This window comes from Rhipicephalus sanguineus, chromosome 10, assembly GCF_013339695.2.
Source record: "Rhipicephalus sanguineus isolate Rsan-2018 chromosome 10, BIME_Rsan_1.4, whole genome shotgun sequence".
In the NCBI taxonomy this organism is placed as follows: Eukaryota; Metazoa; Arthropoda; class Arachnida; order Ixodida; family Ixodidae; genus Rhipicephalus; species Rhipicephalus sanguineus.
In genome coordinates, this window is record NC_051185.1 from 131,401,354 (window position 1) to 131,420,311 (window position 18,958).

Consider the following 18,958-nt stretch of genomic DNA (forward strand, 5'->3'; position numbering starts at 1 on the left):
AGTTTTTCCTTTTGCAATATGGCGGCGACCGGCTTCACTTACGGGGGCGCCACCTCCACTCCAGAAGAAATAGTATGTAACCTCCTTGGACTCGCCGCGGTCGATTTTTTCGCCCTCTGCGGCGATCGCTAGAACTTGAGACTTTCCGGGGCCGGTACTACGCGCATACGTTCTATTTTGTTTTAACAAAAAGAGTGTTCATCACTACAACAGTTTTCTTTATTTGAATAGCAGAAAAAAAAATAAAAACGACAATTTGCATCAACAGCATAGCGGTAGGTATTATAAAGCGTCCTTGCAAGTAGATAAGAGAGCCCCGCGCAGTTAAATACAGAATGGCCGCCATTTGTCTAGTGCGAATATTTGAATGTGTGTCCCCCGAGTGCCTGGAGAGCTAGAGTGCTCGTATATACGCGGCTTTGGAGGAGTGTGTGCGTGATTTTTCAGCCCAAGGATACCTCCCGAGACGACCCCAGCGACTGTACGGTCGGCGCGAGCAGCATCACTGGCACTGACTCTTCTGTAGCCGCCGAGTGGGTGCTCCTCGGTAAACCGATCGGCTTGCGAGGATATTTGCTCACTACCCGTGCACAAGATATGCTCCTTCCGTAGGCAGCGGCTCTTCTGAGCTCAGGTGAGCAGACCTGACGGCGCCTGTGTCCGAGACGCTCGCGACAGGCCTCGCGTGGAAAATGTCGAGTGTTGATGGTATCGCGCGTGCATTTAGATTCGTTTTTCGGTCGTGTGTGGGCGTCGTAGAGTGTTTAAAATGCCCTGCTGGTCGCGGCGACATCACTGAGCTGCCAGATGATGGATATGGCCACATGTGCCTGCGCTGCGCTGTCACGATGGCAGTTTCGTTTGCGGACAGTATACCGCCTGCACGTCTGACACATCTGTGAACCTGCTTTACGGACAGCGCAGTCGATGGCCGTGTGATTCGAGTGTTTCACCCTATCTTAGGCTTAAAAACACACATTTCTCCTTTGCGTTGGAAACGAACGTCGTTGTGTGGCGGGTATTGTGCCTAGCAGCACGTTGCGTTGGTCGACCTTGTTGTACTCTTTACACTTTCTATAAAAAAAAAAGGAAGACACGACCAGTAGGCGCACTTGTGAGTAATTACCCGTCTGTAAAATTAGTCAGAGGAGAAGGCAGCTTTGAAGAGACGGTCAGCATTCCTCGTACCGCAGCTTGGAAAAGCGCCATTGTGTTGTCGCTTCATTTCGGGATCCGTGGCTCTGTAAGCATCTTGCTGTTCGTGTGCATAGCCCATGCAGTGTGCCTTTTTGTTCTCGCGAATGCCATCACTGGGCGAATCGTCGCTCTACGTGACCCTTTAATGGGCTCGTCAGGGTGCCGCCATATTCCTCGGGAAGCGCTCGCTTCTCCCCGGAAGCAACGGAATGCCCGTGGCGCCATCTGTGGCCAGCTTTTGCTCGCTGTCATTCAAATAAAGGTCAGTCCAATCGCGTAACATGGCGGCAAGGTATGCAAATGCGCGAATAGGAGTTGCACGCGTCCATAATGCAGACTTTTTTCGTGTCTGTAAGCATCGGAGGGGCCTTTCCTAAGTGCGTGGTCGCGCCAGTTGCCGCGTTGGTTTCGCTTTCGGCAGGACAGTTGCTATGCAACTTAGTTTCATACTGTAAAATTTCGAGGGGAAGCTCGCGCTAGTACCCGCACGTAGGTCGTCGCGCTGCTAAGCTCCAGGGTGCCGGTTCGATTCCCGGCCACAGTGGCCGCATTTCGAAATGCAAAGAACACCTGTGTACTTCGATTTAAAGGGACACTAAAGAGAAACAATGAATCGGCCTAGATCGATAAATTGCGCTCTGAGAACTCTAATGTCGTTAATGGCTAATTTCGCCATCAATAGAGGAGAAAATAAAGTTCAAAGCTTCATTCTTAAATTTCGCGCCGAAATCTTCTCGCGTGACGTCACGTATTATGAAGTGTATTTATCGTATCCTGGTGCCATTGGCTCAACAAAATTGCCCCAAACTTGGTATGTTAAGTCTATGGCCCCCTCAGAGGACAGTGTACTTCATTTTTGAGTGATGCTATTCGTACGATGGAGTGCACACCTGCCGGAAATGGCTGGCTGTACTTCGAAAAGTACCGTCATCTGCTCTCCCCTGCGCCGCCTCCTCTCCTGCGCGTCTTTCGCGTGCGACGGCGGCGCCCCCTCGAACGCTCCACGTGGACGGGTGAAGCTTTCAGGCTGGTTGCGCGCTGGCGCTGCCACTTTAGCCACAGCCTTTCTAGCCCAGCCGTGTGCCATGTCTCGCATACGGCTGTGTGTAATGATTCTCTTAATCTCTGAGTTCATTTTCTCAGTTGATGTGGTTGTGTGCACCATCTAATTCTCTTATAGCGCGCCAGAAGAGCTGCTGCAATTGCACGTCGCTTACAGTTCTTTTTGGAGCGTAGCGTTTCCCTGTGTATCTGGCGCGGATATCGGTAACTGGAACTCTTATCACTGGAAGTAACGGGAAATCTTATCACAGCAGCGAAACACTATAAGCGTCGGAGAATGTTATAAACATGAATGAACGTTTATAAAAATAAGCGAATGCCTGTGCTTTAATTGAAAATTTACTGCTTTGATCTACTGCGCGTCAAAGAGGCATCTGCTACAACTACCGCAGCGTTTTGAAACTTATGCGCTAAATGTGCGACGCGATTATTCATGATGACACGCCGGCCGGTGAGCCGCGGTCCGCTGAACTAAAGCCCCGCTCATGTTCCGAATTTGCAGAAAGTTCTGACTGTCACCCAGAAGTGGATCGCCAAATTGGACAATGTGATGGAGGAACAGAAGACTGAAGCGCGAAATACATGCAGGAGCCGCACGTAAATGCACGGCTTTCGATAAATTCTGCGCGCTAGGTTCTTTTTTTTTGCTATCACACTTTCATTCCGACGCTCGCTCCGTCTTCGCCCTTCCGTCTGCACATGACAGTGAAATGTTAGTGAAATGAAATGTAAAAAACCGCAATATGATTATGAGGCATGCCGTAGTGGAGGGCTCCGGAAGTTTCGACCATCTGGTGTTCAAGACAGTCACTTGCTCGAGAAAGTGACTGCGTTGGTGCATGACAAATGACACAAAATTTCGCGTGACATTGAGTAAGTAATACACCACATATGCCACACGGCAAAGCAAGACGCCTGTCAAGAGTAAAAACGCACGAGCACTTACCTCGCAAAGCCGTGCCGATCTCGGCTCGAAGTTTGCTCGACCTATTCTGCAGAACCAGATTTTGCGACGACCTGCATTCTCTTTTCCGTGCGGAATGGCGAACAACTTTTTCCCTTGGGTGTCACGGTTATGGCAGCCAAATGCACAGTAACCCGGCATCACGACAAAACGAGCGAGACGCACATGTGCACTTCGTGCACTTCACATGGGGCGAACACACAGCACATGACACGTTGGAGTGTTCAACATGGCGCCGAGAGGCGAAGGAAACAAGATACCGAGAAAGCGGGCGCGCGCTACCACGTGAGTGCAGCCGCCCTATCAGAGGCATGGAGAGGAGGAAGCGGCGTAGATCAAGAGAAAGCTGTACTTTTCCGAAGGTATAGGGGCTTTAGGGTGCACGACGATGCGGCGCCATCTATGGGGAGAGGGTCGTAACGCTGTCGGCTTGGAGCAGTGTGCCTTATTTTAGTGGCTGTATATGTGCGCTGCATGTGTGATTGACATAAGATATTTTATTCGAATTTTCTCTTGAAAATCATCTTTTGCTTAATGTGAGCCCGAAAAAAGTGCGTTGAAAAGTTCCCACATGGTTGTTACTTTGCAATTCAATCCAAATAAAGACATGCAATTATACGGCGTTTAAATGTGCTGTATCGAATAACATTAGTAAGGGAATGTAGAATTGGGCTTATTCTCGATTTTCTGCGTGTTGTCGCTACGCCAAAGGCGTTACGTCTTTTACAACAGTCGCAGTTCGCTCATGACGGCCAGCGTAAACGAGACAAGAGAGTTCGCGACGCAGGTTCAACTGATAGACAGTGCTGGGGTCGTATACTTTCTTGTCTTGTTTGCACTGGCCGTCATGAGTAGGTTCCAGCAAGCCCAATTTGCTACGTTTCTTCAGTTGCAGTTCGGCTAGAACGATGTGCTGAAGCTCCCGCGGCTTGTCTGCGCGAATTGGCTCTACTACTGGTACGGCTGAAATGACAATGGGACGCGATGGAATCGTCGTGCGGCACCTGTGCGTGTATGACATATTGCGAAACGAATGCAAAGCCGCTACTCAACCTCGGGCACTGATGATTTTTGAGTTGTAACCTTTGGCACAGACGATGTTTCAGAGTGTAACAGTTCAATTACGATCTTCATTGAAGAACTCAACCTCGGCCACGGACTTTGCTTTTAAGCGTAACAGTTCAATTGCCGCCTTAATAGACCTCCCCCTGTTTGCAAACAGTGTGACGTCACTGGCAGTGTCCCGCCCCCAAGTCCCACCTTCGGCGCAAGCGCTGGTTGGTAAGAAAGTTCCACCGGCGAGATCTCTGCATAGCAGCGCTGCGTGTGTCTGTGTTACTCCGATAGATGTTTTTGCAAATTGCTATTTTCTGAACTCACAGCTGTTAAAGGAAATAGTCACTGCCTATAATGAACGATTCTGCTAGGTCAACATATGATTTGCTCGTCATGGATGACAGCCATAAAAAAATCTTATGCTCTTCGAAAGCGAATGTTGTACATTTTTACGACGACTGGTGTTTGGAGAAATATTAGCATGGCATGGATGTGAACGTACTCAATTTCCGTTGCGAAATCTGCACTGCAGTTTTAAATGATGTACAGCATTGGCGGCTATCTTGCGCGAGGTCACGGATTAGGTTCTCACTCACGGCGCAAGATTCTCATCGGAGATGAATGCAAAAAAAAAAAAAGAAAAACCCGAAGGAAACACTCATTGGCGTGCGTTCGGTTGAGGTTAAGAAATCCCCGTGAAAATTAAAGCGAAGTTTTCCCCTACGGCATTTCTCATAATCCACTGAGCAGTTTTGAGATGTTAAACACAATAATTTAATTATAAATAATCTCTGGCGCGGTTACTTCGCTGTAGCTGATGCCTACAACGTGTTTCCATACTTATTTCTCTCCTTTAGACTCAATTGGTACAGAAACTCGGAATGTCACTTCATGTATATCGAGCCGTAAAGATAAGCTAACTAGAATATGACAAACAATAATCTCCACTGCTTCCATTAAGACGTACATCTCCAATAAAAGGCGATACGCGCATGGTTCTGGGTATTCGCCGTGGTAAACCGTACATGCATGTTTGGCAATGCTAAAACACGCTGGTAGCTCATGCGCATAGTCTAACCTTTCAGCTCGGACATCACGCAGGTTTATATATATATATATTTTTTGTGCACGCAGCACAAACCCTGAGATGTACGCACTCGCAGATCATCGCGTCAAACAAAATTCCAATCCTGATGTTCCGCCGACAACCGGTCACTGCAAATGGCCCTGTTAGACACAACGCGCGCCGATGTTTTCGCAAACAAGATGCATCGTTGTTTACACACCACACACAAAATATTGTCAGTTTCAACGTCCGCAAAGGTGAACCGGTATTTTCGCTGCCTTTTAATGCACGCCACAGTAAGCGCGGCACATTTTCGAAGACGATGCCGCTGTTCCGCGCACAGACCACCACGTGGGTTCACTTCTCCAAGTTAAACAGCCAGCAGCGTGGCAAATGTTTCGTCACGCAGTCCACAACACATTTATATGTTCTTTGGCACATACCACAAATAAGCTTGGAACCGAAAGATGAAGAAAAAGGTTCAAAATAAAAAAAAAAAACGTGCGCCAAACACCGTGCGACTGTACCATGCTGAGCCAGCAGCGGGAGTGTTTTGCCAACCACCGCCGTTGCTCATGCGCCGAAAGGTCACGTGACCTGACGTCATGGGGCGTGAGTGACGTAGGCCGGTAGAGGTGTATAAAATCTGTACGCGTGGACTGCGCTAGCACCAATCCCTAGATCTAGGGATCTACGTGAGCCAGCATCGTTCCCTAGAAAGAACGTCGTCGTGCACCCAGCCATTTCCGGTGGGAGTCATGCGCATAGCATCTCTCTTCATTTTTACCGATTAGGAACTACATAGTCCCTAGTAGGCGCCGTCACGGCGAATGGTGCGCAAACTTCAAGGTGGCGTCGCCACCTACATTTTGTTTTTTGCGCGTTTTCTCACTTACGAAGCGTCTTCTCGCAGCAAGTGTGGTGTTTTTGGTATCGTGAAAGAGTACTTTTCTAAGAAGCCCAGCTGGCCGGAGCCCGCCACGTCCCTCATAATCACATCGTGGTTTTTGGGATATAAAACCCCAACAATTATCTGGTGCCTATGCGGGGCCTATTGAGCAGCTCTTCAACTACTGTGGGAATGATGGGGCTTCGGATCTACTTCGGGTGGATTTTGTTCTTGAGATTCGTGGCGCTTGTTTATCGAGCTTCAAAGGAAGTGATGCCAAGTTATTTTTCCTATAAAAATTTACTTGATTCTTTCATATGTCAAACTTATTGCAGAAAGTTCGTGTGACTGTGAGAGTGAAGCCTGGACAAATTCAACCACCAGGGCATGCAATTGTGTTCCTGATTTGGCATTACCAAATAATGAAATTTCTTCTTTACAGCAATGAAAACAAATGTGCATGTTTTCCCCTCGAAAGTATGTGCCATCTGTTTGTGAAAATAAAAAAAATACTGTGTCGAGTGCTAAACACTGAATGTGCTGCGACTCGAGGCGCGTCTCTTGTTCCACTGTCTTACGGGTGTGCATTTACTTCACTTCGTCGTCGTCTTATCACTTATCACTTATCAAAAGAAGTGTGAACTCTAGGCAGTTTCCTGCTCTGGCATGGGACACTACATCTATGTGGAGCAGTGTGTGAATGATGCTTTGCAAAAAATGTCAAGTACAACCTCTAAAGCCTCAGTGTCTCCGGAAACCAAGAAATTTAGGGGTCTTTAGCCTCCTTCAGCATCAAAGGCACTGCTTGAGTGCTTTGCGTCGACCCACAGCAGAGAACACCGTGTACATTACTGCGGCCGGATACAGCTACTGCACAAGGAACGAAACTGTAGAAAAAAGTTCACGCATATCCACGAAGTGAATGATGATGAGTGGGTGAAGCACCGGGGATCATTCGGGTAATACCGTGAATCCCCTGTACATTGCCCACTCGAGCATGCAAATGCATGACAAGCACGTGCATAAAGTATATACAATGTTGTTTTATTGATGTCATAAGGCGTATATGGTGTTGAGGTGCGGACTTGGATTCCCCTTCATTAGGACCACCTTGTGAAATAAAGAGCCAGGGGCTCTTGAATTGAATGTTTTGCTGGAGCCCTCAGCTCCGGATCCGCTTCGCAAGCCTATTGTCTGTGTTGCCATTTTGCTTCCCGCGCCTTCACCTCGGGGTCCGCTTGTTGTCTACGTTGCCGTGCTGCAGCAGCTTTGCGAGCCCTCGACTCCGCTTGCAGTTGAGCTGCCACTCTTGCCTTTTCATCCATGTCAGAAGCCAGCGTTTTCATCCATGGCTGAAGAGAGGAAGAAAGCGCGCGGCGGAAACGCGCGCTTATATAGCCCTTGGGCACCGCAGCGCCCCAAGCGGTCTCCATTCAAACCAGAGCACGCGCCGGGAGCGAGCGCTGCTACCGCAGCGCCCCTAGCGGACTCCATGTAAACCAGAGCTACGCTAGATGTGGGGGGTACAAGGCTTGGCTCTAAGGTGCTTTGCCCCTGAAAGACCCGTAGACAGTTCGCTGGACGATTGCAGCGCCAGAGTCCCCTCTAGTGTTTGTAGCATGAAACTCTATACCAGTGGTTCTCGGCCATTGATGTGTCGGGACCCCCTGTGGACTGGTCGAAGTGACAGTGACTAACCGATGTGACCAACCGATGGGGGTGGCAGGGGCGAGGCATGCTTGCTATCGCATTGAAAAGGAGACCGAACAGGCGAAGGAACTGCAGCGCTATTGCGGGTGATGTTCTTGTTGAGAATGTTGCTGCAGTTCCTGGAGCAGGACCTGGGGCTGGGAATATCTCAAAACTCGCCTCCTAAAAACTTTTTTTGTGTGTGGCCGACGGCGTCGTGGAACCTCTAGGCTCCACGGAACCCCATTTGAGAACCACTGCTCTATGCTGTGCAGGAATCCTAAAACAGGTGAACTCATTAAAAGGTATTCCTTAATGCTCATTTATTCGATGATTATAAATTCCCAGGCAGTGGCGCAAGTGGCATGAAAATTTTAAATCCTACTACAGATGCCTCCACAACGTAATCCTGCAAGGTGAAAAAGCGTTATGTTTTGGCAACCCCCTGTTTCGTAGCACAAAGTTTTTTTTTTGCACTCCAAGGTTTTAAAGAAAAAATGCCGGCAGATCACACGCATAGTGGCAATTTTCCCATTGTGGGAATTGGTCATCAAGTTCGTAAAACGTAGCTTTCGTTAGGGTAGTCCTCTGGAGTTCAACAACGCTTGAATATAGCTTGCTCAGTCGTAGGAGTATATATCTAATCTGCATTACATGATTACAAAAGCGTCTAGCCAACTTTGCAACCAAAATTGAGGTTACCCCGATATGACGCCTGCATAAGGTCTTTTTCCCTAGAAGTTGCAAGACCTGTCTTGGCCCTGAGGTAGAACACTTGACTGCCACGTAAAATGGCTGGGTTTGATTCCGGCGTGAATCCTGATTTTTACACGTTGCATCCATGGGGATTTTTCACTCACCGACAATGGCACTGACGCTGACAGCTGATTTTCTGTGACACGGGCTCCTTAATGCTCTTGCATTAGGATTTTCTACGTCTGTTGTTGCCGTTCATGAGTTGATATAGTCACCTGTGGGGCGTACCCGCATACCTCGGCCCATCTTATGCAGGTGCCACACACGGCAAGGCGTGGGAGGGGGTTGGAACGCCCATCAGCTCGGGTCTTTGGCGACGCTACTCACCAAACGCCTGCAGAGGCGTCTGCTTCGGCAGGCATTTTGTGAGTAGCGTCGCCACAGACCCGAGCTAATAGAGGTGGGGGAGGGGGTCGGTGGCTTAGCTGTGTCCGAGGAAAGGAGATTTACAAGAACAGAGCATTGGGCATGTTGGTAATCCATTGTGATGGGCATTTTGCGCAAAAAGCCAGGGACAAGAAAGGTAGAAAAACATGAGACAAGCCCACCAAGAGTGCGCTTGTTTCGTGTTTTTCTTCTTTTCTTGTCCACGGCTTTTTGCGCAAAATGCCCTTCACAATGGAAAAGGGGATCCTGGAGGTTGAGCCGGGGGACTAGACTTGTAAGGTCCCCGACAGAGGCAACACGCCCCTTTGACCTTGGCTTCACGTAGACTGAATCTCTGGGATGATGCACCCAGGGGATATCGGCAGTCGTCTCTTCCTGTCACTCTCTCCCTCGTCTTTCTCGTCCACCTTCAATCTCTCCTGACCTCTCCTCTCTTCTATTTACCTCAAATTCTCCTGGTGGCAGGGGTTAATCCTGTGTAACATAACCAACCTAGGTTATATCATATTTGGTTGTAGTGACAATGTACAGCTGGCATGTCAGGGCGCACTTCACACAACAACCTCTGCCATGTGCCCTTGTTCGGCTCGGTGGTGGGTCAGGGTGAGCGGCATTGTTGCCAAACAAATTAACCTTTTCATGGGATCCTCGAACCCTTCTTCAACTGATCGTGCCCTGAAAAGGGTACGCACCGACGCATCCTTCCTGTTTTCACCAAAGAAAAAAAAGAAACATTCTCGAAGCTCCATGGGATACACTGAGAACAAGCATCCACAAAGGCTTGAGCAATTTCACCATTTTTGGTTGCTAAGTGCCTAGGGGAAACAAACAGTTATAAAGGTACAAGGACGGCATGGGGGATTTGCTCCTCGAAGTAAAAGACAAGGAACAGTATAAGAAACTCGCGTACCTCGTAACATTTGGAAACAACCCTTTCTGGGTGACACTGGACAATGAACGCTACAAGAAAGGTGTAGTATCCGACAAAGATATAATGGAAGTGAATGAAACAGAACACCTAGATGGATGGAAAGGTCAAAACGTAATCCATGTGTAGCACATCATTGTCGAACAACATTGAAATCCCAACAAAGCACATAATACTCACTTCCAGCTTGACTGACTTTTCCAAAACTCTGGAAACCAGCTATGTAAAACTTCATGTCAGACCCTACATTCCCAAGCTGCGACGCTGCTTCAACCCTTTGTGGGGCATAATGTTACGAACAACGCATGCCACCTATTGAGGGAAGCATTGTAATTTCTATCAGCTTCTTAAAATATGTACAAAATTTGAGCTCTCTATTGTTGAGGGTTTTAGAGAAAAAAGTGGGACATACGTGTCCTACTGACACAGTAGTTTCAGAAAAAGAAAGTACTACTCTTATTTTTTTAATGCGAACTTGCTGCGGCCTTACAGACCACGAAGGACAGAGGCTACAAACACCTGCTCTCTATCATAAAAAAAAAGCTCTAGTAAATATTCATTGTACACATCCGCTTGCTAACGGCACTCGAGCAGCAGATGTGGGTACCGGGCATGCCTGCAACAGTCTCATTTTTGTCCGTTGGGGAAGCTCAGCTGCTTCCTCCACGGGAAGAGACTTCCCTGCGTGAAGCAGAATGAAAATTGGATTCTGCAATCAGCTGCACACAATGTTAGACTGGCCACGCTTTTGGAAATATATCCCTGAGAGGTTGTCAACTTTGCATTGCACAAATTTTTGAGGAAACGGTATCGGTAAGAACGAATAAAACCACTATAATAGCACATTTAGGAACTCATGAGTATGAAATAAACTTTTCAAGCATACCGCTCATGCCGAATCGGGTGGAGAGAGCCAAAATCTGATGAAAAAAAAGATACAGCACGTGCAAACGGAATGGTTCATTTGGAACACTGGTATGTGCTGGCACCTTGCGAATACCATAAAAACAGCTACCAAAACCGCTTTCTAGAACATCCATGCAGTCGCACTAAAAATCTGAAAGCAGTCGATTCGGTGGTTTTGATCTAAAAAAATTAGAACATGGCTAACAAGTAAATGGGACATAAGAGTCCCACTGCCCCACAAAGGGTTAAATGCAAAAGGTTTGGTCACTCATTTCAACGCTGTTGGGGGCAGCTTACTTGCACAAAACACGGAAGAACGGGTCACTCTGATGACAACTGTAGTGATGATGATGTGCATTGTGCAAGCTGTGGTAGCAATCAACCGGCATGCTTCAGAGTGGCCTGAAAGAAAGAAATAATTACAGTAAAAGTCAAAAAGAATATAACATTCCATGAAACACGACATATTTCATTGTTCCTTGCACCAAAAAAGTCTTTTGCTGGAATGGTGCAATGCATCTTGATTGCCCACCACTTGCGGTACATCGAGTGAACTACATAGTTGTTGTTGGCAACTGTTACATGGTCATAGTATGTACACCGAGCAAGTTCGGCACAGTTGTGAGCACCCGGGAATAGTCGCTGTCACTGTGGCCAGCAGTCGGTACTCAGGCACCAGGGTTGCCTGCACAACACACAAGGACGCTGAACAACAGGGGCTGCCCTCACAAAGTGGGAGTCTTTGAGCCTGACCGCACCAGTGGTTTCCACAAGCTGCTGTGGCGTCGCAGTGACCATGAAGGTGCCATTGACCTCCAGTGCGGTGGGCTCCAAGACTTTGCGCTCAAGATGAAATCTATGTGACGCACACATCACTCTTTGGAGTCGAGTGCCTTGCAAGAGGCTGTGGATACCAGTCCAAGCCAAACGGTGCAGGCGGCATCGAAGGAGCAGTGAGGCTTTCTTGACCGCTCCAAAAACGCCCATTGCAGGGTCTGACAGAGGCCCTGTAAAATAAGTGAACCTGCTGTTTCTAGAAATATGCCATTTAACATTCTTGTCTTCCATTTATCCTCACCTTTTATTTGCAAGATTCCTTTCATTATTCAATAGAATTGTAAAAACTTTTACTTGAGGGTGTGACAGAGGCCCTGTAAAATAAGTGAACCTACTGTTTCTAGAAATACACCATTTAACATTCCTGTGTTCCATTTATCCTCACCTTTAATTTGCAAGATCCCTTTCATTATTCAGTAGAATTGTAAAAACTTTTACTTGATAAACAACCTGTCCCCTGTGGCATTGTGCCTACAAGAAACAAACTTGGGTGACCTTCTAAAGGGCTTTATGGTCATAATGGCGAGACCGTACCAAGGCATAGCTGGCTGTACAAAGCAGTGACCCTAGGAGACTGTTAATAGCTGTGCAGAAGCTGTAGCTTTTACAATTTTAACACATAAAACAATCGCAGTTTATTCTATCTACATTTCACCAACGAAGCCGCTCACTCATCTGGAATTGATTTTAAACCAGCTGCCTGAACCTTTTGTCATAACTGGGGATTTTAGCGCTCATAACAGACTATGGGGAATCACTGCAACTGATGCCCGAGGAAATACACTCCAAGATTTTATACTTGTGAACGACGTATGCCTTCAAACACTGGTGCTCATACTGCTCCCGAAGCACAGAAGCTTGTATTGAGCGCTGTGCTCCCCATCTGTATTTACCGATTTTAGCTGCAGGGTCATTGATAATCCTTATAGTAGTGACCACATGTCTTGCATTGTAAAGCTTGTATTTGTATATCCCACAATACCCTGTAGACCACCACACTGGAAGCTTGAATCTGCAAACTGGCCTCATTTCGCCCAAAAAGCTACACTTGAAACAGAGATAACTGACGGGTTAAGTGTAGGCAAATTGAATGACGGTATCACTCCCTGTATATTCGCAGCAGCAGGGGAGGCTATCCTGCAATCTTCCGGCATCTTTTATAAAAACCTAGATCCCTGGTGGAATAATGAGCAAGCTAAGAGACTGTGAAACGGAAGCGTGGGGTGTTTTCCATAGATATTTCGCGTAAGATAATCTTTTAACATTTAAAAAAGCATGAGCAAAAGCAAGATATGTATGCAGGCAAGCGGAAAAAAAATCTTTGAAAAATTGTCTCCTCCATCCCAGCGAATGCAGGGCCAGGTGTGTAAGTTTAGGGGTGGTTACACCTCCTCTCAACTGCAAAGAAACTTACATATTAGGCCAACATTCCCACGCAATATCCAGCTCAGCCAATTATTCGACAGCTTTTGTAAAATATTAGCAATCGGCAGCAAAACAAAAGCTTCCAACTACAGGAAGTTTGACAGGTGGTACAACAGCCCAGTAATGCTCCTTGAAATCAACAGGTTGCATGCAAACAGGGGCGTAGCCAAGGGGGGGGTTGGGGGGGTTCAAACCCCCCCTGAAATTTTTCAGTTTTGCTTGCGTATATAGGCACGCACACATACAAACGCACGCACGAACATACATAAAGTATGGATGAACCCCCCCCGAAAAAAATTTCTGGCTACGCCCCTGCATGCAAACATACAGCACCAGGTCCTGATAGGATACATTATGTGATGCTGGCTCACCTATCCCCGAAAGCAGTAGAGGCCTTGCTCCATTTTTTCAACATCAGCTGGGAAACGGGTGAAAAGCCAAATGAATGGAAGAAAGCCATCATTTCCCCATTTTTGAAAGCCGGAAAGCAGCCCACATTAGCAAGCAACTACAGGCTGATTGCACGCACAGGCTGTCTCGCAAAGTCATATAAAACTATTATAAATATCAGATTAACATGCGTCCTTGAAGAAGAGAGGCTGTTGGATCAGTGTGGGTACAAGAAAGGTTGCTCAACAACCGATCACCTCGTTCGATTAGAAAATGAAGTACATAATTCCTTCCTACTCAAACAACGTCGCTTAGCTGTCTTTTTCGACCTGGAAAAAGTGTATGACACGACATGGAGGATGGGAAGTGACTTGGGGATTCGGGGCAAAAAGCTAAACTGTGTCTCTGATTTTACGTCTAACCGAACATTTCAAGTGCGTCTTGGCACAGTGCTTTCATGTGTTTTCATCCAAGACAATGGTGTGCGTCATTGGAAGGAACACGGCGCAATAGAAGACGGGGACAAGGAAGGGCGCTGTGTTCCTTCCCATGTTTCACTAGCACGCCCAGGCAGGGGTGCCTCAGGGCCGTGTTTTAAAGGGACAATAAAGGCAAGTAACAATTTATGTCAGAGTGAAAGCTCAATGTATGACAACATCTAAAACAGCAATATTATCAACAGCAGTGCCCTACTTGCCGAGAAATTAAGCTAAATGTATGACACAATGAGTGCCATGAGCGGCACATTTTGGAAATGATCCCGATGACGTGAGAGAGTTCGACTACAATTAATCACTCGTAATCGAACTAGCTGCAATAAAAAAAGAACCTTCCATGCATCGAGAGACGTAATAAAATGCTGCTTGTTCGTTTCTGTTTGATTTATGGAAAAAAGAACCTCTTTGGCGTTGCCTTGGGGAACGGCATTCGTGGTTCAAAGGTTCCGTTTTCGCCCGGGACCCTGCTTCGCTCACGCGGTTGCATCTCAGTGGTGGTTTCGGTATCGCGTACTGCCGCGTGTGTTTTGCGCGCTCGTGAAAGTCACCCTGACAGAAAGTTCGACAAAATGCCGCATGTATGTGATGTTGCCGGATGCCCGAATGGTGCACGCTGCCAGTGCACACCGCCGCCGTGCAGTAAAGGCTGGCAACGTTGGGCACGCCAATAGTGATGTCAGAAGGACCGCTTTCAGGCGGGTGATTTGAAGTGCGCTATTGCAATGCGGATGACTAAAACGTGATTTTATATCAAAATAAGCACTTCCTTGGCACAAAAGTAGCACGACGAGGTTTGTGGACCGTTATTTCAACAACCAACGTCGCCTTAATATTTTCCTTTAGTGTCCCTTTAAGCACAGTACTGTTTGTAGTCAAGATGAACTCTGGTAACAGGGTTGTACCTACCACACTATGCAGTCATTTTACATGGATGATCTTCAAATCACGTGTTGTGTGTCAGAATGGCAAATTCAAAATGCTTTAACCCTTTATGAGTTCATATATATTTTTTACATGACAATAGAAAATATGCCTGCGGAATATCTATGTAACGTGCTTAAAAATAGTAGGAAGCAATTTTCAACAAAATACGACCATTAGTTAACAGAAAAAAGTGGGACGTATGTGTCCCATTGACCCACGACGTGTCTTTTAAGAAGTGGGACAGCACCTGCCCCATTGTCTCATGAGCGCACCAAGCTGTAATCCTTTCACCAAATTTCTTGCACGGAAACGCTTGAAGCAAGTGGTACAGAGGGGCACTTTAGAAATTGTGCAAAAAGAATATTCTGGTGCAACTAATTTCCAGCTGTCGTGCACAATGTGTACCTGTGGTGCTGTGCCAGCAGCTCTGTCTGAGCTCTTCGCATACACCCACCGTTGTAGCTCCTTTGTCTCTTCTGTCGGGATAGATAAGCACTTCAGTTATGCCTCAGTTTCCACCCATATATAAAATTGCAGCTATGAATCAAGGCAAGCCACATCAATGTGGTGTCACCGAATCCTGTAAATGCATTCGTGAACTCCATCCATGTCTGAGGCTTTTCTCTTAGGCTTTGCATATTCGTGTTCTCTTTTGCTTCCTGACTCTCTAGAGCATCGATCTCATCATTCCTTTCTTTCGGGCCTCCATTGCAGGAACAATATCTTACCCACAGCTTTTGGTCTCATTGCCACTGGTACCGCAGTTGTAAAAAAATTGGCCGCATATCTGCGTGCTTCGCTGCAAATGTCGTCGAAAGACGATAGTCTTCTGCTGGCCGTACTACACGAGTCCTCCTCCTCTATGTTGAATCGCCGCATCTGTCTCCTAGCATCACATTTGTAGCGCAGCCCAAAAACACTAGCATTTTCCACGCAGCCTAAGAAACACGAGGGTCTTTAGAATTACGTATCTATGTATTTTCTAGTCGAGGAACACACCACCTAATAGTTATGTATTGATGTTGCGCCTCAGATATGCGTAACATTTGCTTTTTGATCGACAATGTTCACAAGTATGAATGGCGGCACCAGTTCAAGATGGCTGGGCGTTCCGCATGTGGTTAAACTTTGGCCGGGTGCCTGAATCGCGTGACAGACAGACAAACAGAAAGACACAGACCAAAATTTCTGCGTTTAAGTTTCCCAAGAAAGATCATCGTCTTTAAAGGCCAACTCCGGCGATTTTTCGAGGTCGATGGATCTCAATGAAATTCGCTGGGTACGTCGCGAACTCAATCCGACGAACTAGCCGACGAACTCAATCTAGCGAAGGAAAGAGGGAAACAAGCAACTCCGCCAGCATTTGCTGTAGGCTTGTGCACAACTGCAACGCCACAACTAAATTTCGACTTCTGGGTGGTGTAGGGGCCCTTTAACAATTGAAGGCAAACGGCATATATTTCTTTGCAATCAGGCATACAGCATAGAGCTCAGTATTCGTTTCAGTAAAGAGAAACCACGTATAAGAATGGAAGCTTGAGCGAGTTGTTATGCATTCATCTTTGTGGAACAGCGCTCACGAGACGACGACGAAGAAAGAAGGCACAGGACAGGCGCTGACTCGCAACTAAAGTTTATTAGGAAAGACACGCATATATATAGGTGATGTGCAACAACAAAACAACAACTAAAAAACACCAAAGGCGAAAAAAAGACCCAAACAAGTCTCGGGCAAGTAAAAGCAAACAAAGCAGGTATCATACTCTGCAGGTGCTGCAAAGGTATGAAAATTCTGAGTCACTCAGCGAAATCGATGGCATGCTAACACACATATCTCCTTTTCTTCTAATGTGGAACGCCTCGATCACTTCCCTTGCTACCTGTTCTTTATGATGCGATAAAATCATTGTGTCACAGAAGAAGGGTGCGCAGCCGCATTCGTGGCAATGAGCGGCGAGAGAAAATGGCTTTGTTTCTGTCAATGATCGTTCGTGTTCACGAAGACGAACGTTAACGCATCTTCCGCTTTGGCCAATGTAAGTTTTTCCGCATGATAACGGTATTTGGTACACTATGGCCTCCTTGCAATCTGTATAGTGGTAGGTGTGGTTAATTGTACAGTTGCCAGGAACACTTTCCCTGTCGTTCCTCTGCCTGTCAATGCTTTGCTGTACCTTTGCGCAAATGGACACCAGCTTATGAGGAGATGAGAAAACTACGTCAACGCCATATCTTTTGGCCACGTTTTTTAAACCGTGTGCCACTCGGTGAGTGTACGGTATCACCGTGTACTTTCTTGCTCTGGCGGTCCGCTCATCATTCCCAGGCTGCGTTCCATTTGTTTTTAGGTGTTTGTGCATCTTCTCGCACGCTTGCGCAACTACGTGTTCCGGAAAACCCGCTTGCCTAAGTCTAACTACCTGTTCATCAAAGCTTAGTTGCAATCTATGCTGGCAGGACTTCTGCAATGCAGCACGGACACAAGAAAAGGCTAAACCGTGCTTTATTATTTTTGAATGATTTGAAGTGAAGTTAAGAAGTGGCTTCAGTGAGCGAGGATGGTAGCGCCAACAAACATGAGTGGGTAAAAATTCTAACTGCAGGTCTAGGAACTGGAGGGCTCCGTCCTTCATCATCTCAACCGTGAAGTTCAAGCCACTGCCGTTCTCGCGGAACACCTTCAAGATATTGACTGAATATCGACAATAATCACCAGCTTCGAACAGCACTAAATAATCATCAACATAGCGGAAAATATGTTGTGCCATTCCATCTAAACTTTGTGCCAGCTTCCTGTCCACAAAGCTCAGAAATATTTCACACAGAATGGGCGCCACTCTAGAACCAATACAAATTCCTTTCTTTTGGATGTAGAGATCTTCTTCGTATTTAACAAATGTGGACTTCAGGTAGAATGATACTAACTCTAGAAAGGACTCCAGAGGAACTTGACAACTACTAAAATAGGCGTGTTCATCGTTGAAATCACATACGCACATTTTCACACTTCTCATTAATTCATCATGCGGTATTGAGTAGAATAAGTCTTCTACGTCAACACTAACAGCCTGACATTTACCAGGGTTATTTTGCTGCAGGAGCTCTACGAGGGCAGAAGAATTGGGAACACGAAACGGATCATCTACATTTAAGGTAGCTAAATGCCGCTGCAAGTATCCCGACACAGCATGTTGCCAAGCGCCCCTCTCTGTCACAATTGACCTAAACGGTATATCAGGTTTGTGCGTTTTCGCGGCGAAGAATACATGCAAGAAACTGTTTTTGGCCCTTTTGACTTCGGTGACAATTCTGTCTAGCTTCATGGCATTCAGCAACTTCACGGCAGTTTGTTTAACTTTAGTCATCTTATTTCTCGCTTTTTCGAAGTTCTTTTCAATAGCCTCATTAGCCTTTTCTCGGTACATCGCTTCAGGAAGCACGACAAAAAAACCTTCTTTATCGGCAGTAACACGTCTGAGCTGTTTTTTGCACAAGGAAGTGACTACAGATTTGGTGTTTTCGGACTTACGTTTTGGTTCACCTGTCCTCGCAACAACGTCCACGCACTCAGTCACACATCTAGCCCGAAACTCGTCAACCACCTTGTCAACCACACACATGACATCACTCACCCCAGTTCGTGATTCACTGAAAGTGATGTGATGTAAGGCTTTATAAGCAGGGCAACCATCGAGATACGTTGGAGTCTTCTCCTGGCCGTGGTCGGCAGCGTACTGTTTGCTGCCAGCCGAAACTATGTACCCTGTGGTAGCCTCGATGCTCACCGGAGTCGAAGACTACCGCGGGTTCAGGCTTAGCGAGCCACAGGGCCGCGTCTACCGTCGCCCGCTTACGTTTAGCGCACCGCTCCGCGCGCGCTCAGCTAGCAAAGGCGTCGAGCGCCGTGCGGCATAAACAGTGTTCGAGATAACACACACACACAAACACTTTATTTGCCTTCGGCGGTACCCCAACACACACAGTA

At 46.9% G+C, this 18,958-nt stretch overlaps 1 protein-coding gene across 3 annotated transcripts in view; it reads left to right on the forward strand.

Annotated features, from left to right (window-relative positions):
• Positions 1-314: 314 nt before the first annotated feature.
• LOC119372459 (inactive histone-lysine N-methyltransferase 2E) overlaps positions 315-18,958 on the forward strand; it is a 533,413-nt gene continuing 514,769 nt past the window's right edge. For all 3 annotated transcript variants that reach the window (XM_049419603.1, XM_049419602.1, XM_049419604.1), the window contains exon 1: positions 315-634. The gene's annotated coding sequence lies outside the window, so the exon portion shown is untranslated. The remainder of the gene's footprint in view (positions 635-18,958) is intronic.